At 34.4% G+C, this 25,034-nt stretch overlaps 1 non-coding gene across 1 annotated transcript; it reads right to left on the bottom strand.

The window, feature by feature from the left end:
- Positions 1-2,563: 2,563 nt before the first annotated feature.
- LOC139865084 (small nucleolar RNA R71) lies at positions 2,564-2,670 on the bottom strand. The gene has a single exon (XR_011764613.1). It is a non-coding gene; the product is annotated as a small nucleolar RNA R71 (small nucleolar RNA).
- Between the last annotated feature and the right edge of the window lie 22,364 nt (positions 2,671-25,034).

Below are 25,034 nucleotides of genomic sequence, written 5' to 3'. Positions count from 1 at the left end.
TGACCGATGGACTATTATGGACAAAAACCAGATAGGTATCAAATAAACTAGCACAAAGGACAATTAACCCGGGTAACAATTAATTAAAATCAAAACGTCAAACATCATGATTACGGAAGTTTAAATAAGCATAATACTTTCATTTCATATTTCATCGTACCTTTATTTACTGTCATTTTAATTACTGCAATTTACTTTATCGCGATTTAAATTCTGTCATTTAATTATCGTCATTTATCTTTACGCTTTATTTAAAATCGACAAACCGGTCATTAAACGGTAAAAACCTCCTTTTATAATAATAATAATAATATTACTTATATATATATATATATATATATATATATATATATATATATATATTTAAAAATATAGCGTTGAACTCAGCTAGTTCCCTGTGGACGAACCGGACTTACTAAAAACTACACTACTCTACGATTAGGTACACTGCCTATAAGTGTTGTAGCAAGGTTTAAGTATATCCCTTCTATATAAATAAATAAAATTTATGTAAATTGTATCGTATTTTGTAGTAAAATATAATATTATTTCGTACACCTCCGCTCGCACATCAAGTTTTTGGCGCCGCTGCCGGGGATCGACAAAGCGAAACGCTATTTTCTAAATTTTTTTTTTTTATTAAGTTTTAATTTATTGTCATAAAAATACGTTTTAAATATTAAAAATAAATATTTAAAATATAAAAAAAAGAGTAAAACGAAAATATATATTTTATAAAGTATAAAAGTATTTTTTTTAGATCTTAAAAATATAAGTGTATTTTAATTACTTATTTTGTAAAATTATAAAGTAAAAAGTAAAAAAAAAAGTAAAAAAAGTAAAATATATATATATATATATATATATATATATATATATATATATATATATATATATATATATATATATATATATATATAAATCTGAGCCTGCACGATTTTGACTTGCATGTGAACTGAGCCTGAACCTCATGCTACCGCATGAGATTAGCCCCTTAACTCCATGTGACCGCATGGACTAGACTGACAGGTCTGATCATTAGCTGGTACGATTAGGGTTAAGGGTTTTAATTTTTATTATTATTAATTAATTAGAATTATGGTTTAATTTAATAATAATTAGTTTTAGTTTTTAATTAAATTATATTTTTAAGTTCTAATTAGTTTTATTAATTTATTAATTAATACTTTTATAAAATAATAATATAAATATAATATTTTTTTAAAAAAATAAGTAATTTTATCACTTTTTATATCTTTTTATATTTCGTATCTTTTTAATCATTTATTCGTAAATTGTATATTTATTGTTCGTAACTAGTTTTAAGATATAGTTTTTGCCGTAGTTATTTTTATTTCTAGATTTTTAGGCTTTGCCGTAAAATCTTTAAGTGCTTTTTCTTTAGGCTAAGATTTAGGTGCTTTAAAATTTTGCGACGCAGTTTTAAGATTTTATTACTTTTTAAGTTATTGCCATTTTGGATATAGAATTCCTTTTAAGCTTTAATACCTTTAGACGCAACTTTTTAGATTTAGTTTTTAGACTTTTAAGTTTCAACTTTTTTCTTTCTTATTTTTATTTTTCGACGTTTTTCAACGCACTCTTTTTCGTTCTTATTTCTCGACGCTCTAGTTTTTAGGACATAAATTTTTATCTCTAAAATTTCAAAACGAAAAATTATTTTAAGTGGCTAAATTGATAGACATCCAAAATTTTCTGGTTCGTAGTAATAGTTAGATTTGTTAGTGGCGAGTTGTGGGCTTCCGATTTAAAGGGTGCTGGCTACCTGCTGCATCTATTGGCTATTCGAAATGTGGGCGAAATCAGAAAAGTCTATTAATTTAATAACTTATATAATTTTTATCTTTATAACTTATAGGATATTCAGTGAATGCACCGAGCAAAACGTTCACCACCTTTCATACGTTCACCACCTGTAACTCGATCAACACATCTAGCCAATATTATCGCCGTTGATTTTTCTTTAGAATCATCATCTAGTCGAACAAGTACTCCAATTCAAATTTCCGATAATCTATTTTTTGAACCCGACCTCACAATTGAGAACCCGGAGGATATTCAAGGACAATTCAGAGATCCCGAACCACTAATCATTCCTCCTGAACCACAAACCTTTAAATCAAAATTCTCTAGTGATTCGTATTCAACAATTTTAAATATGGAAATAACGGAACCTCTAAGTATGGAAGATCGAATGAGAGCTACACGCACTGGCCAAGGTCACGCCATTATTAAGCCAGACATTAATGTGCCAGATTATGAAATCAAAGGACAAATCTTACACATGGTAACTAATCAATGCCAATATAGTGGTACGCCAAAAGAAGATCCAAACGAACATCTTCGAACCTTTAATAGGATCTGTACTCTATTAAAAATCATAGAAGTTAAGGATGAACAGATCTATCTCATGTTGTTTCCCTGGACTTTAAAGGCAGAAGCCAAAGACTGGTTAGAATCGTTACCTGAAGGGGCGATTGATACATGGGATGTCTTAGTTGAAAAATTTCTTAAACAATTCTTTCCAGCATCTAAAGCCCTGAGACTTTAAGGAGAAATTGTTACATTCACGCAAAAGCCAAATGAAACATTATATGAGGCGTGGACAAGATTCTGAAAATTGTTGAGAGGATGTCCTCAACATGGTTTAGATACTTATCAAATAGTACAAATATTCTACCAAGGATGCGATATTACTACATGAAAAGACATCGATATAACAGCTGGTGGTTCCATTATGAAGAAAATTGCTACCGAAGCTCACAAGATAATTGATAATACAGCCTCCCACTCGCATGAGTGGCACCGGGAAAAAGAAATTTTTCGTTCATCTAAAGTGGCTAGAGCCGATTCTAGCCATGACTTTGATTCCATTTCCGCAAAAATAGATGCTTTCGAGAGACGAATGGAAAAGATGAATAAAGATATTCACGCAATACGAATCAGTTGTGAGCAATGCGGTGGACCACACTTAATGAAAGATTGTTACATTGAGCAAACCATGGAACAACGTGAGAATATTTCCTATATGAACCAAAGGCCGGGAAATAATTATCAAAATAATTATCAACCGCCAAGGCCAAACTTCAATCGAAATCAAAACATTCTTTACAATCCAAATGGACCCAACAATAACTCGTATAACCAACAAGGTCCGAATAACCATCCAACTCAAAACAACACTTTCAATCAACAAAGACCTAGCTTGTATAAACCACCACAATAAACCGAAGAGAAAAAGTCAAATCTGGAAGAAATGATGGCAAAGCTAATGGAATCTCAAACACAATTTATTACATCTCAAACCCAAACAAATGAGAGGTTTGATCAGTCATTAAGAAATCAACAAGCTTCCATTTTGAATCTAGAAAAACACGTAGGTACTCTTGCTAGCATGATGAGTGAGAGGGAACAAGGAAAGCTACCGAGTAATACTGAAGTAAATCCTCGGAATGAGAATGTTAATATGGTGTCAACAAATTCTGAAAAACCAGCATCAGAAGATGAGAAGGTTTTAGATGTGAGTAACAATGAAGAAGTTACAACACCACCACCACCCGAGTATGTAAAGCCAGTGGTGGCACCATACAGACCACCCATCCCGTTTCCAAAAAAAGGAGTTGAGTATGAGCAAGTAATAGGTAATAAAGTTTGTGATACCTCTGGAAAGAAGAAGAAGAATAAGAAAATGCAAAAAACAAAAACCGTAGAAGTAAACCCGGTGAAGACAGTTCCACCAAAACCTCCACCCAGGGTGGGTGATCCGGGTGAATTTATTGTTCCTTGTCTACTTAGTGATTGTGTCATGTATGATGCACTAGCTGATTTAGGTGCGAGTATAAGTGTTATGCCTCTTTCATTATATAAGAGATTAGGAGTAGGTGAGTTAAGTCCAACGAAAATGAGTGTTCGACTCTTTGATCAAACCATTAAGCACCCAGTTGGAATTGCTGATAACCTACCCGTTCAAGTGGGTAATTTAATCTTTTTAGTCGAATTTATTGTCATTGACATAGAAGAGGACTCAAACGTTCCTCTAATTTTAGGTCGACCATTCTTAGCGTCCACCGGGGCGTTATTTGATGTAAGAGAGGGTAGAATGACACTTAGTAATGATGAAAAATCAATCACCTTTGTGAGTCGAAAGGCTAAATCTCCACCAACCAAAACTGTTGAACCTACAAAAACGATTGGTAAGAACCATATTGTTTTACCAACTCCAACGGTAGTGCTTAACAATAATAAAACGCCTAAGTGTGAGGAAGATGAAGTAACACCTAATGATGACCTGATAACAAAGAACCCCGTTGTTGATACGAAATTAAATGACCCCGTTATTAATAGTTCAATGAAGAAACTTATTAAACGGATTCACGATGCTAGAACCAAGGGGAACTTTAAGTTATGTAACCGATTAGTATCCAATCTATCGCCCAAAGAAAAGACGAAACTAGTTGAATTTGTGAATATTACACAAGAATCCGACCAATGGCTTAAAGCAAAAGTCACAGATATGCAAGTTAATTATGGTCCAAAAGAAATTGACAATGAAGTTAATCACAAATTCGACACCACAGCTACCTAAGTGTGGGGAGATTCAAATGTTCTAAAAAGAAAACGTTGTCTAGAGTTAGTTCTTCTGTTCTCGTATAGTTCCGAGAATGGAATCCGATTGGTCTTTTCCACTAGCAGACACTAAAGAACTAGTTTTCTCCCTCCATTCTGAATTTTTGTTTTATAGGTTTTGTATGAAATTAATACGCTTTTTCAATTTAAGTTTTGTGTGATTTTAAAAAACCAAAAATTACTTTATTTCATTAAGTTTAAAAAAATGATTTCTAAAATTCATCGTAAGTTGAAGACTAGGTCATGGAACCGAAATTGCTTTACCCGAGGGTGGGGCGAAAAATTTTGTTATCATTATTTTTAATTTTATTGATCTAAAGTATACCAAAAAATTTTAAAAACCCAAAAATCTTTGCTTTTAAAACAATCGCTTTAACGACAAATTTTAAATTTTGTCGAGGGACGGACTAGGTAAACATACCGAAACTACCTAAAGTAAAAGGAAACAAAATTTTAAAAAATTATTCATTTAAATTGTTTTAATAGCTAAAGATTTTATAAAAAAAATTAATAATAAAAATATTATGTATGTTTGTAGTTTATCTTATGTACAAAACAGGGTAAAACATCGCACTTTCAAAGACTGACATTAAGTTCAGCAAAAGCTACTAATTTTGACGACAAGACGCAAAATATCAAATGTGATATAAAATAATATGTTTGCAAACTCGGTATTTTTAGTCACTTTTCTACACTAATCACCCTCATGAATTTATAATTATAGTCTGATTTCATGCAAATGAGGGCATTGCATGATCTCAAGTGTGGGGAAGGGCTATAAATTCTCTCGGGTTTACACTTAGTTTAATTGCCAAATTTTGTGAAAATTTGAAAAATTTTCAACTAAATGAATTCAAAATCATGTTTATACATATTTATGAACGATAAAACTAGGTGTTAATGCCGAAATTATTGTTACCTCGGAGAGAACATAAATGGAGAAACAACCCAAAACGTTAGAATTCATTTAAAATGGAATAGAGGAGAATAAAAAGGCAAAGAAAAAAAATAAATAAAAGCTAAGTGTGGGAAGAATTTACCAAGTTATTTACAACATATATCACATATTTGTACAAGATTATTGCAGGTACTTTTGTTTTGGACGATAATAATCAGTTTTACCCGATTTACTGTAATATATTTAAAAGAAAGATGGATCTACATGATGAATCAATTTCATCATTAAAAGGAAGTAAAGTCTTCCGAAAAAGACACACGCTTCTTGATTTAGGTTAGGAAGTTGTCGTCAAGACCAGCTGTAGGTTGACGAAAAATCTAGAAAAGTCATCTCTAAAATCAGCAGGAAATCCACGGACCTCAGCATCAAACAGGGTCGCCAAGTGGTCAGACTTATCCTAACCATGAGAGGATTTATCTCGTAAAATGGGGAGGGTGCCGTGAAAATTAGCTTGATAAGACTAATGAATCAGATCCCCAGAAAGGATAATCTCCTTAAAAATCAAAAATCAGCTTTTAAGTCTGATATTACTCAATCCTTGAGATTGACTTTAAAGATTGAGAATTACAAACTCATGGAATTAAATGATATCTAAACTCGAGCTTGAACGAGAAAATATTTTGATCAAAATTACAAACCGATTTATTTTCTGAAAACCCATTTTTCAATGCGTTCATTACCATTGAACGTAAAATCCTAGAAATTCACCTGGAATTCATTAGGTCACCTGAACTAAATCGGGTGTCAACCGTAAGAACGGTGGTTGCATAGCATGGTCGAAGACAGGACCATGTGCCAGACAGAAAAACTATAGGGTGATCTTTACTATTGCTCCTACAAAGGATAGTAATTGCATCCTACACGTTTTAGACCATGAACATCTGCATGTCATTAGACATTGCCTCAACAGTTGCTTGTTCAACGCTTTCCTTTACAACCGGACGGTAGTTTACCGAAAGGTAATATACGGAGCAAGTATACTGGACGTGTTGCTTTCCCAATACAAGGTTAGCAAGTGGGTGACACAAAACCATAAGTTTTGAGCTAAAATTTTCAAATCTGAAACCCACAAAACCCACAAAAATAATTTGCAAACACCGGTGAAGGGTTATTCCGGAAAGCTTATCTAGGATAAAATCTAGAATGAATTTTCAAAAGATCAAATGTTTTCATAAAAATCCAATTTCCTTAAAGGATCTAAATTTCATAGTCATGTGGGACTGTAAACCACATCGTTACTATCATTGTTTATACCGCCGTATCAAAATCACTGATGTATAAAGTGTGAGAATAAAAAAAAAGTGATTCGAGTGAAGTGTGATTTAATTTCAAGTTCTGTATTGCTTGAGGACAAGCAACGTTCTAGTGTGGGGATATTTGATAGTGCTCCAAATGAACATATATTTAGTATCAATATGCTTCCAATATGTAAAGCTTTTAGTTGCAATTGTTCTATTTTTATGTAATATTCGTTTAAATAAATAAGTGCGAAGACAAAAGAAGAAAATGACGATTTGAAGACGCAAATGACCAAAAAGCTCAAATGAACAAGATATAATTCATGTGGTTCAATTTATTGATGAGAAACGTCTCAAAATTACAAAAGTACAAGTCGCAAAATGCAAAGTACAAGATATTAAATAGTACGCAAGGACGTTCGAAAATCCGGAACTGAGACATGAACCAACTATCAACGCGCGACCCAACAGACCTAAAATTACGAGTCAACTATGCACAAGAATATAATATAATATATATATATATATATATAATTATGTAAAATTATATATATTATATTATATATTATTAAATAAAACGTCGGCAAATAAGAAAACAAAAGTATGTGAGCTGTCCCAGGCGGCCATGCGATCGCATGGCCAGAAGGCACAAAACTCATGCACTCGCATGAGTTACTGTAGCAGGCCAAGTTCTATAAAAAGTCAGTTTTTCAGACGAGTTATGGACAATAGAATTCAATCTCTTACTCTCTTCAATATATATATATATATATATATATATATATATATATATATATATATATATATATATATATATATATATATATATATATAAGTTAATAATAATAAGGTTATTTTAAGAATGTTTTATGGGTTTTAAGTCGAAATTCTGTCCGTGCAACGCTACGCAATTAATCACCACTGTAAGCTATGTTCTTCCTTTTTAAATTAATGTCTCGTAACTAAGTTATTATTATGCTTATTTGAGCCAAAGTAATCATGATGTTAGACTAAATATTAAGACGGGGTTATTAGATTTTGTACCATAATTAAGGTTTGGACAAAAGACCGACACTTGTGGACATTGGACTATTGACTATTAATAGATAGGGGGTATTGTCTAATCGAATGACAACTCATTGGAACCTGTCAAACCTATCTTCAAATTAGTTAATCTAATAATTATTAAAATGATTATGTATGTTCTATTTAGTGACGTTTATACGACATCTTTTACGATCATTTAATTAATTATTTGGATTGGGTAATTGATTATTCATTTTGATCAAGTGGGTAAATTAATATTCATATCTCATTAAAACAGGGGCGGATTACATACAAGGATAATTGGTGTAATTGTTAACAAAGTATTAAAACCTTGAATTACGCGCAGTCGATAACCTGGTGTAATTATTAACAAAGTATTAAAACCTTGTTACAGTTCGAATCCCTAATTAGTTGGAATATTTGACTTCGAGAATACGGTTAATTTGACGAGCATTTTATAATTATGACCGATGGACTATTATGGACAAAAACCAGATAGATATCAAATAAACCAGGACAAAGGACAATTAACCTGGGTAACAATTAATTAAAATCAAAACGTCAAACATCATGATTACGGAAGTTTAAATAAGCATAATACTTTCATTTAATATTTCATCGTACCTTTATTTACTGTCATTTTAATAACTGCAATTTACTTTATCACGATTTAAATTCTGTCATTTAATTATCGTCATTTATCTTTACGCTTTATTTAAAATCGACAAACCGGTCATTAAACGGTAAAAACCTCCTTTTATAATAATAATAATATTACTTTTATATATATATATATATATATATATATATATATATATATATATATATATATATATATATATATATATATACAAATATAGTTTTTAAAAATATAGCATTGAACTCAGCTAGTTCCCTGTGGACGAACCGGACTTACTAAAAACTACACTACTCTACGATTAGGTACACTACCTATAAGTGTTGTAGCAAGGTTTAAGTATATCCCATCTATATAAATAAATAAAACTTATGTAAATTGTATCTTATTTCGTAGTAAAATATAATATTATTTCGTACACCTTCGCTCGCACATAAGTTATTACCTATAATCATCATAAAAACAATTACTCAAGAACACATCAAGAACACTTCCAAGTTTACAAGTTTACTTCCAATTTTCCTAATCCATTCCAAGCAATCATCTAAGATCAAGAAACCTTTGTTATTTACAGTAGGTTATCTTTCTAAATCAAGGTAATATTCATATTTAAGCTTTGATTCAATTTCTATAACTATAACTATCTAAATTCGAGTAATAATCTTACTTGAACTTGTTTTTGTGTCATGATTCTATTTCAAGAACTTCCAAGCAATCAAAGATCCTTTGAAGCTCAAGTTATTTTTTTCATCATTTCCAGTAGGTTTACCTACTAAACTTGAGGTAGTAATGATGTTCATAACATCATTCGATTCATATATGTATAACTATCTTATTCGAAGATTTGAACATGTAACCACTAGAACATAGTTTAGTTAATTCTAAACTTGTTCGCAAACAAAGTTAATCCTTCTAACTTGACTTTTAAAATCAACTTAACACATGTTCAATATCTATATGATATGCTAACTTAATGATTTAAAATCTGGAAACACGAAAAACACCGTAAAACCGGACATACGCTGTCGTAGTAACACCGCGGGCTGTTTTGGGTTAGTTAATTAAAAACTATGATAAACTTTTATTTAAAAGTTGTTCTTCTGGGAAAATAATTTTTTTTATGAACATGAAACTATATCCAAAAATCATGGTTAAACTCAAAGTGAAAGTATGTTTTTCAAAATGGTCATCAAGACGTCGTTCTTTCGACTGAAATGACTACCTTTACAAAAACGACTTATAATCTGTATTTCCGACTATAAACTTATACTTTTTCTGTTTTGATCCATAAACTTAAGTTCAATATGAAACCATAGCAACTTGAATCACTCAAAACGGATTTAAAACGAAGAAGTTATGGGTAAAACAAGATTGGATAATTTTGCTTGATGTAGCTACGTGAAAATTGGTAACAAATCTATATTAATCATATCCTAGCTAACTTATGTTGTATCATACATGTATTCTAATATATTATGTAATCTTGGGATACCATAGACACGTATGAAAATGTTTTGACATATCATATCGACCCATGTATATATATTATTTGGAACAACCATAGACACTCTATATGCAGTAATGATTGAGTTAGCTATACAGGGTTGAGGTTGATTCCAAAAATATATATACTTTGAGTTGTGATCTAGCCTGAGACGTGTATACACTAGGTCGTGGATTGATTCAAGATAATATATATCGATTTATTTCTGTACATCTAACTATGGATAACTAGTTGTAGGTTACTAACGAGGACCGCTGACTTAATAAACTTAAAACATTAAAATGTATTAAAAATGTTGTAAATATATTTTGAACATACTTTGATATATATGTACATATTTGTTATAGGTTCGTGAATTGACAAGTGGCCAAGTCTTACTTCTCGACGAAGTAAAAATCTGTGAAAGTGAGTTATAGTCCCACTTTTAAAATCTATTATTTTTTTTTGGGATGAGAATACATGCGATTTTATAAATGTTTTACAAAATAGACACAAGTAATCGAAAATACTTTCTCTGTTGGACTATCGAAATGAATATGCCCCTTTTTAGCTTGGTAGCCTAAGAATTAGGGAAATGGCCCCTAATTGACGCGAATCCTAAAGATAGATCTATTTGGCCCAACAAGCCTCTTTCGAGTTACGGATGCTTTAGTACTTCGATTTATCATATCCGACGAGAGTCCCAGAATGATGGGGATATTCTATATGCATCTTGTTAAGGTCGGTTACCAGGCGTTCAACATATGAATGATTTTTATCTCTATGCAGTTTGCGAAATGCCTGATATGAGATGTGTTATAAAAATGAAATCTTGTGGTCTATTATTATGATTTGATAATATGTAGGTTAAACCTATAACTCACCAACAATTTTATTGACGTTTTAAGCATGTTTATTCTCAGGTGATTATTAAGAGCTTTCGCTGTTGCATACTAAAATAAGGACAAGATTTGGAGTCCATACGTGTATGATATTGTGTAAAAACTGCAATCAAGAAACTTATTTTGATGTAATATATTCTTATTGTAAACCATTATGTAATGGTCGTGTGTAAACGGTATATTTTAGGTTATCATTATTTGATAATCTACGTAATGCTTTTTAAACTATTATCGATAAAATAAAGGTTATGGTTGTTTTAAAAATGAATGCAGACTTTGAAAAACGTCTCATATAGAGGTCAAAACCTCGCGACGAAATCAATTAATATGGAACGTTTATAATCAATATGAACGGGACATTTCAGTTGGTATCCGAGCGTTGGTCTTAGAGAACCAGAATTTTTCATTAGTGTGTCTTACCGAGTTTTTTAGGATGCATTAGTGAGTCTGGACTTCGACCGTGTTTTTCTTCAAAAACGATTGCTTAACATTTTTAGTTGGAAACTATATATTATTAACATGTAAATATTATGTGATATAGTAATCTCTTAACGTGTTTGATATTGTGTGATAGATGTCTACCTCTAGTACAAATCCCATCGACTCACCTAATAATAATGAAGAGTTGAATATGTTTTGGAAAGATTCACAAATTCCCGAAGAGGAACCGGAAGAAGAGGAACCGGAAGAGGAGGAACCGGAAGAAGAGGAACCGGAAGAAGAGGTTCCGGAGGAGGAAATATTAGGAACCACAGAAAAATAGATAAATAAAAGAAAATCCTCAACCAATGGACCAAAGTTAATAATGGTCAATGGTGTTTCCACCAAGGAAGTAAAATATTGGGAAGATTACCAATTTTCCGATGAATCGGATCCCGATGAGGATTCCGATGATGTTATTAAAATTACCTCGACCCAATTTAATAAAGCAAAAGAAAATAATAAGGGAAAAGGTATAAAAATAGAGAAACCTGATTCCAACCCCGATGAACTTTATATGTATCGGCAATATCCGTATTTCCTAAATTGTAACAATAATCGGGGAACCCCTAAACCACCAGGTTTTTCTAAACCATTGTGGAAAACGACGACTCGTATTAGAGGAACACCAAATATCCCTAGAAAATTAGGAAAACGAACCAAGTCCGAAGAAGAAGAAACCAGTGATTTAGATTATAGGGTTGTAATCATGTTGTGTATTATATGTATTGTAGTGTGCTTGTACTTTTATGTTCTATGTAAAAATTGCTTGTATTGTTTGTTAATTATCTTTTACGAATCTAATCCTTGTCTATTTTACAGTATAAAAACACAAAATGGACGTTAAGGGTAGACAACCGAATATTTTAGAAGACCTACCAGAGGATATGATTGATGAAATCTTGTCTAGAGTCGGCCAGAATTCATCAGCACAATTAGTTATGGCGAAATTAACTTGTCAAACATTTGAAAGACTTTCCAGAAATGCCTTAGTTTATAAAAGGCTTTCCTTTGATAGGTGGGGTATATCATATTGGGGAGACCGTAAGTTACGCCGTGTTTTCTTTAAAGCGTTAAGTGCGGGGAACCCAAATACAATTTTACGCTACGGGTTAAGAACCTATTTTGACTCAACATATCCCAACATAGGATTTCGTGAGTTAGAAAGAGCTTCTAACATGCAACATAAGGAAGCATGTTATGCTTACGGGTTAGTGATGTTCGCTTCTCACCAAAGTGAGAAAAAGAACATCGGATTACAACTTTTAAATAAAACGTTTCCACAAGTGACGGATTCAGTAGTTGGAGCGAGAAACAAGGTTTTTAGATTATTACGGGGCTGTTGGACATTACGAAACCCTCGTCCCTTTGACGACATTACAACATGATGTCTTGTCAACGGTCACAATGGTTATGTTCCACAAGACCAAGGATGGGAAGTAGTCTTAGTAAAACCAGAATGCATGACTTGTTTCTGGATGTATGAATTACGTGTCTTTATTGCCTTTGTTGAACGACTTGCGTATTAACTAGAATTGTCTTCGAAACTGTTTTGTATCCGAGTTTTTATGTGCTATATTTCATGCTATATGTAAAATAGCGGTATTGTAAGTTTGCAAAATATTGTATAAAAGTTTGAATGTGAAATATTATTATAATCAGTTTTTCATATAGAATTGTAGTAGTTGAATTGTATGTTAGCTACTAAGTATGAACTTAACGGGTAGGTATTACCAGAATTAAAACTTATAAAACGCTACTATGAAGAAAAAGCTTTTATAAATGAGTTCATATTATGCTACGGAATACTATTAACTACTCTTAATATTCTATATGATTAACTTAATTCTTTTGGCTATTTTTGAAGGAAATGGCACCGACTACTCGTCAGAACTTGAACATGAGTGAGGAAGACTTCCGTGCTTTCCTTACAGCAAATATAGCCGCAGTACAGGCTGCAATGCAAAACAACAATAACTCAGGGTCTAGCAGAGGAGTTAACTCCACAGGAAACCGTGTAGGATGCTCCTACAAGGCTTTCACTGCCTGTAAACCTCTGGAATTCGATGGAACTGAAGGACCAGTTGGACTGAAACGATGGACCGAAAAGGTCGAATCTGTGTTTGCTATAAGCAAATGTGCTGAGGAAGATAAGGTAAAGTTCGCCACGCATACCTTCACAGGTACTGCGTTAACATGGTGGAATACCTATCTCGAACAAGTGGGACAAGATGCTGCTTACGCACTACCGTGGTCAGCATTCAAACACTTGATGAACGAGCAGTACCGTCCCAGAAACGAAGTCAATAAGCTCAAGACAGAGCTTAGAGAATTACGAACAAAATGATTCGATATCACCACATACGAACGACGATTCACCGATTTGTGTTTATTGTGCCCAAGAGTGTTAGAAGATGAAGAAGAGCAGATCGATGCGTTTGTAAAGGGGTTACTAGAGAGAATTCAGGAGGATGTGAGTGCAAGCGCGCCCACTTCAATGCAAAAGGCAAGCCGAATGGCTCACAAACTTATAAACCAGATCGAGGGAAGGATTAAAGAGCAGGCAGCCGAGGAGGCCAAAATGAAACAAGTCAAGAGAAAGTGGAAAGAACCCAGTGACAAGAGTCACAATTTCAACAATCAACACCACAATCACAACCACAATCGCACCATTTTTCGCAACAACAAACGCAACAAAAACCATTCCAACAACAACAACTACAACAATCATCCCAACAACAATACCAACCGCAACAACAAAAATCCCAACAACAATCTCAATAACAACACTGGTAATCAAAATCAGAAAATTCCGTGTCTAAGGTGTGAAGGGTACCATCCAACTACTTTTTGTCCAGCAACATGTACCAAATATAATAGAAAGGGTCATGATGTAACGAAGTGTGAAATTTATGGACCATCGGGCAAAGGAACAAGTAATGCCCACATTATTTGTTATGGATGCGGGAAGAAGGGCCACTACAAAAGTGCGTGTCCAAACCAGGGAAATAATAATGGGCAAAGCCGTGGGAGAGTTTTTAACATTAATGTGGAAGAAGCGCAGGAAGACCCGGAGCTTGTTACGGGTACATTTCTTATCGATGAAAAATCTGCTTATGTTTTATTTGATTCGGGTGCGGATAGAAGTTATATGAGTAGAGATTTTTGTGCTAAATTAAGTGGTCCATTGACGCCTATGAATAATAAATTTTTACTCGAATTAGCAAACGGTAAATTAATTTCGGCAAATAAAATATGTCGGAATCAAGAAATTAAACTGGTTAGCGAAACGTTTAAGATAGATTTGATACCAGTAGAGTTAGGGAGTTTTGATGTGATAATCGGCATGGACTGGTTGAAAAAGGAGAGAGCGGAAATCGTATGTTACAAAAAATGCAATTCGCATTGTACGAGAAAAAGGAAAACCTATAATGGTGTACGGAGAAAAGAGCAACGCGAAGCTAAATCTTATTAGTAATTTGAAGGCGAAAACTAATAAGAAAAGGTTGCTATGCCGTTCTAACACACATCAAAGAAGTCAAACCCGAAGAAAAGAACATCAATGATGTTCCCGTCACAAAAGAATTTCCCGATGTATTTCCGAAAGAATTACCGGGACTACCTCCACATCGATCTGTTGAATTTCAAATAGATCTCGTACCAGGAGCTGCACCAATAGCTCGTGCTCCATACAGACTCGCACCCAGTGAAATGAAAGAACTCCAAAGCAAACTACAAGAACTTTTAGAGCGTGGTTTTATACGACCAAGTACATCACCATGGGGAGCTCCTGTTTTGTTTGTCAAAAAGAAGGATGGTACATTCAGGTCGTGTATCGACTACCGAGAGTTGAACAAACTTACCATCAAGAATCGTTATCCACTACCAAGAATCGACGACTTATTTGATCAACTACAAGGCTAGTCAGTTTATTCGAAGATTGATTTACGTTCTGGGTATCATCAGATGCGAGTGAAGGAGGATGATATTCCGAAGACTGCTTTTAGAACGCGTTACGGTCATTACGAGTTTGTGGTTATGCCGTTTGGGTTGACTAACGCACCAGCTGTGTTCATGGACCTCATGAACTAAGTGTGTGGACCATACATTGACAGGTTTGTCATTGTTTTTATCGATGGCATACTTATTTACTCAAAGAATGATCATGAGCACGAAGAACATTTGAGAAAAGTGCTAGAGTTGTTGAGGAAAGAAAAACTGTACGCCAAATTTTCAAAGTGTTCATTTTGGTTAGAAGAAGTTCAATTCCTCGGTCACATAGTGAACAAAGAAGGTATTCAGGTAGATCCGTCAAAGATCGAAACCATTGAAAAATGGGAAACCCCGAAAACTCCGAAGCATATACGTCAATTTTTAGGATTGGCTGATTACTACAGAAGATTCATCCAAGATTTTTCCAAAATAGCAAAACCCTTGACTGCATTAACGCATAAAGGGAAGAAATTTGAATGAAATGATGAACAGGAGAAAGCGTTTCAATTGTTGAAGAAAAAGTTAACTACGGCACCTATATTGTCATTGCCTGAAGGGAATGATGATTTTGTGATATATTGTGACGCCTCAAAGCAAGGTCTTGGTTGTGTATTAATACAACAAACGAAAGTAATTGCTTATGCGTCTAGACAATTGAAGATTCATGAGCAAAATTATACGACACACGATTTGGAATTAGGCGCTGTTGTTTTTGCATTAAAGACTTGGAGGCACTACTTATATGGGGTCAAAAGTATTATATATACCGATCACAAAAGTCTCCAACACATATTTAATCAGAAACAACTGAACATGAGGCAGCGTAGGTGGATTGAATTGTTGAATGATTACGACTTTGAGATTCGTTACCACCCGGGGAAGGCGAATGTGGTAGCCGACGCTTTGAGTAGAAAGGACAGAGAACCTATGCGGGTAAAAGCTATGAATATAATTATTCGTACTAACCTTACTACTCAAATAAAGGAGGCGCAGTAGGGAGTTGTAAAAGAAGGAAAGTTGAAGAATGAAATACCCAAAGGATCGAAGAAACATCTTAATATTCGGGAAGACGGAACCCAGTATAGGGCTGAAAGAATTTGGGTACCAAAGTTTGGAGATGTGAGAGAAAAGGTACTTAAGGAAGCACATAAAACCAGATATTCAATACATCCCGGAGCGGGGAAGATGTACAAAGATCTCAAGAAACACTTTTGGTGGCCGGGTATGAAAGCCGATATTGCTAAATACGTAGGAGAATGTTTGACGTATTCTAAGGTCAAAGCTGAACATCAGAAACCATCAGGTCTACTTCAACAACCTGAAATCCCGGAATGGAAATGGGAAAACATTACCATGGATTTCATTACTAAATTGCCAAGGACCGCAAGTGGTTATGATACAATTTGGGTAATAGTCGATCGTCTTACCAAGTCTGCACACTTTCTGCCAATGAGAGAAGATGATAAAATAGAGAAGTTGGCACGATTATACTTGAAGGAAGTTGTCTCCAGACATGGAATACCAGTCTCTATTATCTCAGATAGGGATGGCAGATTTATTTCAAGATTTTGGCAGACATTGCAACAATCATTGGGGACTCGTCTAGACATGAGTACTGCTTATCATCCACAAACTGATGGGCAAAGTGAAAGGACGATACATACCCTTGAAGACATGCTACGAGCATGTGTTATCGATTTCAGAAACAGTTGAGATCGACACCTACCGTTAGCAGAATTTTTCTATAACAACAGCTACCATTCAAGCATTGAGATGGCTCCGTTTGAAGCACTTTATGGTAGAAAGTGCAGGTCTCCAATTTATTGGAGTGAAGTGAGGGATAGACAGATTACGGGTCCGGAGATAATTCAAGAAACTACCGAGAAGATCATCCAAATTCAACAACGGTTGAAAACCGCCCAAAGTCTACAAAAGAGTTACGCGGACATTAAAAGAAAAAACATAGAATTTGAAGTTGGAGAGATGGTCATGCTTAAGGTTTCACCTTGGAAAGGCGTTGTTCGATTTGGTAAACGGGGGAAACTAAATCCAAGGTACATTGGACCATTCAAGATTATTGATCGTGTCGGACCAGTAGCTTACCGACTTGAGTTACCACAACAACTCGCGGCTGTACATAACACTTTCCACGTCTCGAATTTGAAGAAATGTTTTGCTAAAGAAGATATCACTATTCCGTTATACGAAATTCAAATCAATGAAAAACTTCAATTCATCGAAGAACCCGTCGAAATAATGGATCGTGAGGTTAAAAGACCTAAGCAAAATAAGATACCAATTGTTAAGGTTTGATGGAATGCTTGTAGAGGACCCGAGTTCACCTGGGAGTGTAAAGACCAGATGAAAAAGAAATACCCGCACTTATTTCCAAAAGATTCGTCAACACCTTCAACAACTTAAAATTTTGGGACGAAATTTATTTAACGGGTAGGTACTGTATTGACCCGAACTTTTCCATGTTTATATATATTAAATGAAATTGATATTTACATGATTAAATATTTTCAACATGTTAAGCAATCAAACTTGTTAAGACTTTATTAATTGAAATAGGTTTCATATAGACAATTGACCACCCAAATTGACCGGCGATTCACGAACGTTACAAATTCGTAAAAACTATATGATGTTATATATAAAGACATATATATGGTTAACATGAAATTATGATAAGTAAGTATCTCACTAGGTATGTTAACAATGAGTGATATACATAAAAATGAGTTATTGAATTAAGAAACTCGAAATGATATATATAACGATTATCGTTATAACAACGTCTTACTAAATACATATGAATCATATTAAGATATTGTTACACTATGTTTAAATATGATAAATGATAAGTAAACATATCATTAAGTGTATTAACAATGAACTACATATGTAAAAACAAGACTACTAACTTAAGGATTTTGAAACGAGTCATATACGTAACGATTATCGTTGTAACGACATTTAAATGTATATATATCATATTAAGATATATTAATACATCATAATATCATGATAATGTAATAATTTAACATCTCATTAGATATTATAAACAATGGGTTAACAACATTTAACAAGATCGTTAACTTAAAGGTTTCAAAACAACACTTACATGTAACGACTACCGATGACTTAACGACTCAGTTAAATGTATATACATGTAGTGTATTATGTTGTAATAATACACTTTTGGAAGACTTCAAGACATATATCAAAGTACTTCTATTTAACAAAAATGCTTAAAATTACATTCTCGTTCAATTTCATCAACAATTCTACTCGTATGCAACCGTATTCGTACTCGTACAATACCCAGCTCCTAGACGTATATACTATTGGTATATACACATAATAATTCAGCTCTTAGAAGCCCTAGATAGTCAACAAACATGTGGAACCAACAATTAGACAAGTAGCATGACTTATTAGCAAGGAACCAAAAACAAGAACTCCTTTTAACCCCACTCACCTTCACCACTCACCACCTACTCCATTTCACTTCCAATTTTCTTCCCAATTCTCTCTCAAAACACACACACTCTTCCATGAATGTCTAAGTTACTATTTTTCTAGCAAAAATCATCAAATACAAGCTTTGGTTATTACCTATAATCATCATAAAAACAATTACTCAAGAACACATCAAGAACACTTCCAAGTTTACAAGTTTACTTCCAAGTTTTTTAATCTATTCCAAGAAATCATCTAATATCAAAAAACCTTTGTTATTTATAGTAGGTTATATTTCTAAATCAAGTTAATATTCATATTCAAGCTTTGATTCAATTTCTATAACTATAACTATAACTATAACTATCTTAATTCGAGTAATAATCTTACTTGAACTTGTTTTTGTGTCATGATTCTATTTCAAGAACTTCCAAGCCATCAAAGATCCTTTGAAGCTCAAGTTATTTTTTTCATCATTTCCAGTAGGTTTACCTACTAAACTTGAGGTAGTAATGATGTTCATAACATCATTAGATTCATATATGTATAACTATCTTATTCGAAGATTTGAATATATAATCACTAGAACATAGTTTAGTGAATTCTAAACTTGTTCGTAAACAAAGTTAATCCTTCTAACTTGACTTTTAAAATCAACTAAGCACATGTTCTATATCTATATGATATGCTAACTTAATGATTTAAAATCTGGAAACACGAAAAACACCGTAAAACCGGACATACGCTGTCGTAGTAACACCGCGGGCTATTTTGGGTTAGTTATATCCAAAAATCATGGTTAAACTCAGAGTGAAGGTATGTTTTTCAAAATGGTCATCAAGACGTCGTTCTTTCGACTGAAATGACTACCTTTACAAAAATGACTTGTAATCTATATTTTTGACTATAAACTTATACTTTTTCTGTTTTGATTCATAAACTTAAGTTCAATATGAAACCATAGCAACTTGAATCACTCAAAACGGATTTAAAACGAAGAAGTTATGGGTAAAACAAGATTGGATAATTTTCCTTGATGTAGCTACGTGAAAATTGGTAACAAATCTATATTAATCATATCCTAGCTAACTTATATTATATCATACATGTATTCTAATATATTATGTAATCTTGGGATACCATAGACACGTATGAAAATGTTTTGACATATCATATCGACCCATGTATATATATTATTTGGAACAACCATAGACACTCTGTATGCAGTAATGATTGAGTTAGCTATACAGGGTTGAGGTTGATTTCAAAAATATATATACTTTGAGTTGTGATCTAGCCTGAGACGTGTATACACTGAGTCGTGGATTGATTCAAGATAATATATATCGATTTATTTCTGTACATCTAACTGTGGACAACTAGTTGTAGGTTACTAACGAGGACAGCTGACTTAATAAACTTAAAACATTAAAACGTATTAAAAATTTGTAAATATATTTTGAACATACTTTGATATATATGTACATATTTGTTATAGGTTCGTTAATCGACCAGTGGCCAAGTCTTACTTCCTGACGAAGTAAAAATCTGTGAAAGTGAGTTATAGTCCCCTTTTAAAATCTATTATTTTTTTGGGATGAGAATACATGCGATTTTATAAATGCTTTACAAAATAGACACAATTAATCGAAAATACTTTCTATGTTGGATTATCGAACCGAATATGCCCCTTTTTAGCTTGGTAGCCTAAGAATTAGGGAAATGGCCCCTAATTGACGAGAATCCTAAAGATAGATCTATTTGGCCCAACAAGCCTCATCCGAGTTACGGATGCTTTAGTACTTCGATTTATCATATCCGATGAGAGTCCCGGAATGATGGGGATATTCTATATGCATTTTGTTAAGGTCGGTTACCAGGTGTTCAACATATGAATGATTTTTATCTCTATGCAGTTTGCGAAATGCCTGATATGAGATGTGTTATAAAAATGAAATCTTGTGATCTATTATTATGATTTGATAATATGTAGGTTAAACCTATAACTCACCAACAATTTTGTTGACGTTTTAAGCATGTTTATTCTCAGGTGATTATTAAGAGCTTCCGCTGTTGCATACTAAAATAAGGACAAGATTTGGAGTCCATACGTGTGTAAACCATTATGTAATATATTACCTTGATTTTAGGTTATCATTATTTGATAATCTACGTAATGCTTTTTAAACCATTATCGATAAAATAAAGGTTATGGTTGTTTTAAAAATGAATGCAGACTTTGAAAAACGTCTCATATAGAGGTCAAAACCTCGTGACTAAATCAATTAATATGGAACGTTTATAATCAATATGAACGGGACATTTCACAAACCGGGTCAAAATCGAATTTCAACACATTTTTAATTTCAACACATTTTCATAACTGCTAAAACAACCAGGGGCTCTGCCCCTTGAACCCCGCCAGGGGTTGCCACCCCTTGGACCCCGCCAGGGGTTGCCACCCCTTGGACCCCGCTATCGGGGGCGCTGCCCCCGAACCCCCGTCATAATCAAGATAAGTTCAAACAAGTGTGCACTCCACACTTTCCCAAACTTGTTCGATATTTATCAAGATTATTTTGGTTAACAAATTAATCCCATTACACTTAAATCATATTGGTGACACAAATCACCAATACCTACACCACTTATGTGAAATTGGGTTTTGTTATGATGACACTTATGATCATATACATAGCATTGTATATGTATATTTTATTTGCTAAAAGTCAAAAGCAGAATTGTGTGAGCTATAATGCAAAGCTATGAGATATTCGCTGAAAATAAGTACAGCAGTTATATTTTCGCGCTAATAAAGGACTGCGGTTTAATCCGCTGAGTTTCCGCGAACACTTAAGCAATTCGCAGACCGCAGATATTTCGAATACTATAAATAGAGAGCTTGGCCTCTCATTTATGGGTTGTTGATTCTCTGCCATTTTGCCCGAGCCTTTGTGATTCCCACTTGTGATCTTGCCCAAGGGGTTTTACATCGCGCTAAGGTGAATTATGCAAATTGACAATCAAGACCGGGTTGGGGTGGTTGATCACTTGATTGCTAAAGTGAAAGACGATCATCAGGGCCCAAAATAATCATCAAACATCCCATCCTCCATCTTATTATTGCACTCAATCCTTAATTAATTAATAATTTGACTAAGGATTGATCAATTGGCGCCATCCGTGGGACGTGTTTTATGAATTAAACTTGAATTTTTTTGTTTTGTGCTATCAAACAATTAATTTGTCGGTTTAATTTCAATCGCGTTTTTTGTTGTGATGATTTGCAGGTGCTTTTTGAAGGCATAATCCGTTGATTTGCTTGATTGTCATGATGACAAAAGCAAAGCAAATAGGTGCGTCTGCGAATGCTGATACACTGCCTAGCGATTCGCAGAATGTAATATCATTTCCAATACAAGCAAATGCTAATGTAAACATGGGTAAATCGGTTCAAGAACCAACTGCTAAAACATCTACTGCAAACAATGCTGGTGAATCGCAGCCAGAAGTTGCTGCTGAAAAAATGGTCGCACGCAGGAATTTGCAGCAACATCGTGAAGAAACCATCATTAATGGTAAGCGATTAAAGATTTTGGCTGGAAAAGCAGATAAAGTACTTGGCACTGCTATTGAGCAAGCTAGAAAAGATTCTCGTGAACCTCATATACCGCGAACTTATTTACGGCCGTTGAATGATTCTGGATCACAAGTTGATCGCTTAGTCATTGATCATTGCGATAGTGATAGCGATGGTGCGGATGAAAGTGTTATCTTAAATTCTGTTTATAATTTAAAGACTACGAAAGCGCCAAGAGAAGAGAATGAATTTTCTGATGATTCGGACAATGCGGAAGAATTTGTAAAAATTCCACATGTTAAGCGAAGGCATCCACCAACAACTTTCCCTCGTCATGGGAATGAAGGTGAAGCATCTGATGATATTCGCATAAAGGATACTCAAATTTTTTTGGCGGATGCTTTCAAAAGCATTGCTCCAAAGTCAATGCAGCATAAGTTCGAACAGCCAAATTTCTTGTAAGATATGATAGCCAAGTTTTGTGCGGAGAATGTAGATACTCGCACAAAAAAGACAACCGAAATCACTAATGCTGCGAACAAGTTTGTCCAGCATATTTCTTATTATCCAATTGTTTCTCCGCCAATTGTGCCGGCAACATTGGGGGGTTTACTCATGTTTAACCGATCCTTTAGATTTTCTGCAACGCTTTGAAGGGGTGGTGAGCACCTATAACTGGGATGAGCCAGTTGCTTGTAGAGTTTTCCCTATGGCTTTGCAAGGGTCAGCAAGGGAATGGTTTCATAGCCTACAAGCTCGCAGTATTATTGGCTTTGTCGATCTTTGCGAAAAATTCTTATTACAATTCCAGAATTTGTTGCCGCGAAAAAAGACGCATATAGAATGTCATGATATTAAACAAGGCAACAAGGAAACTTTAAGTGCATTGCTCACGCGGTACATTTATGAGTGCCAAAAGATTCCAAGCTTGAATGAAAACAAAAAAAATCTCTGGTTTTTTGCACGCTATTAATCCGCAGTGACATCCAACGCTTGTGCGAAGATTGTGAAGAGATGTCCTGCAGACTTTTGCTAAAGTTCAGCAAGAAACATATGATTATCTCCGGGGTAGAGAGGATAGCACTATAACCCCAGCATGTGGGTGGGATAGAGACAAAAGTTGGCGGGATGACAATGATTCCTTTCACGATGGTAACATGGATAGTTATCGCGGATCTGGATTTCCGCGGAGAAATAACGGCGGTGGTTACCCGCGAAATGAAAGGTTTCAGGGTCAGCATGATAACCATGGTTATGGTCATCGCGATCGCTATTCTACGCGAAGGTGGAACAATGAATCCTTCAATATCATTCAGATGCTAACAAAAACCCCTAAAGAAATTTTGTTGCAAGAAAGGGTCGCTAAGTCTTTTCCTGATCCGCAACCTTTGGGAGAGAATAGTAGGCGTGATCGGTCAAAGTTTTGTGTTTTCCATGATGATTATGGACATGACACCAACCTCTGTAGAGATTTGGCGGAATTGATTGCGGAGGCATATGAACAAGGTAAGCTGGATCATTTAATCGTGCAGAACGCTGCAAGTACTGCGAATACGATTATAAGACCTACAGAAGCAAATACCTCAAATGCACCAAATGTGGTTGAGCGAAAGGCTTCCGCAGTGAAAAATCTAGGTGTAAAGATGGTGAGTAAGAAAGAAAACCAATGCGGAATCCAGGTCATTAATGTGGTAGAAGTGCAAGGCGAAATGTCAGTACTTCAAATATCTGAGCAGATTGTTAGTTGGAAATGTCCCTCTATTACTTTTCTTCCTGCAAGTCTGACCTCGCGGATGTTGATAAACCAGTGGTGGTTTCATGCCGCATTGCAAATACTGGTATTATGATAATGAAGGTACATGTGGACACTGATAGCAGTGTAGATGTCATGTACGAACAATGTTTTAGTAAACTGCCCGAAAACATTCAGGTTTTGATGAAACCTACTGCGGTTTCACTTGCTAGATTCACAGGAGAGTCAACTTGGCCTGTTGGCCAGTTGACTATTGCAAATGGAGTTAGTTGATGACCACGATGAGTCGCTGAGGTGACAAGCCTTATTAAATCTGTACATAATGCAAAATCAGTCGCGATTCAATATGATACTTGGGCGCACTGCTTTGCGCATGTTTGGCGCTATCCCTTCTACTATACATGGCATGGTAAAATTTTCTGCTAATAAGGGAATTGGAACGCTAACTTCTGCGAAAGTAGAGCCGTTTTGCGCTATGATTATGGCAAGTAAAAACATGGGTGTTGAAGGGCATTCAATCCACTCTGAATAATGCGAACAATTGAAGTAGAAAAAGTTGTGATAGGCTGCTTCGTCAAATTTGATCAATGTTTGATATGATGCGTTTATTTTCTGAACTATGTATCACGAAAGAGTAATGCATAAAGCAAAGTTAATTTCAGTGTTAGTAATTGTCTCTTTACAAAGTGAAAACACTGCGTGTGGCCACGCGTAGTGATTATTTTGCAGAATGCAATTACTCATTATATCATAACACTAAGTTAATGCTTGTGAGCATATAATTACGAATCTGTGGATACTTTAAGTAAAATGGCATGATTTTCGCTAAACATGGCCTGCTTAAATGTTAT

The sequence above is a fragment of the Rutidosis leptorrhynchoides genome, chromosome 8 (assembly GCF_046630445.1).
Source record: "Rutidosis leptorrhynchoides isolate AG116_Rl617_1_P2 chromosome 8, CSIRO_AGI_Rlap_v1, whole genome shotgun sequence".
Taxonomy (NCBI): domain Eukaryota; kingdom Viridiplantae; phylum Streptophyta; class Magnoliopsida; order Asterales; family Asteraceae; genus Rutidosis; species Rutidosis leptorrhynchoides.
Note: the sequence above shows the minus strand (reverse complement) of the source record. Positions and strands in the feature narration are given on the sequence as shown.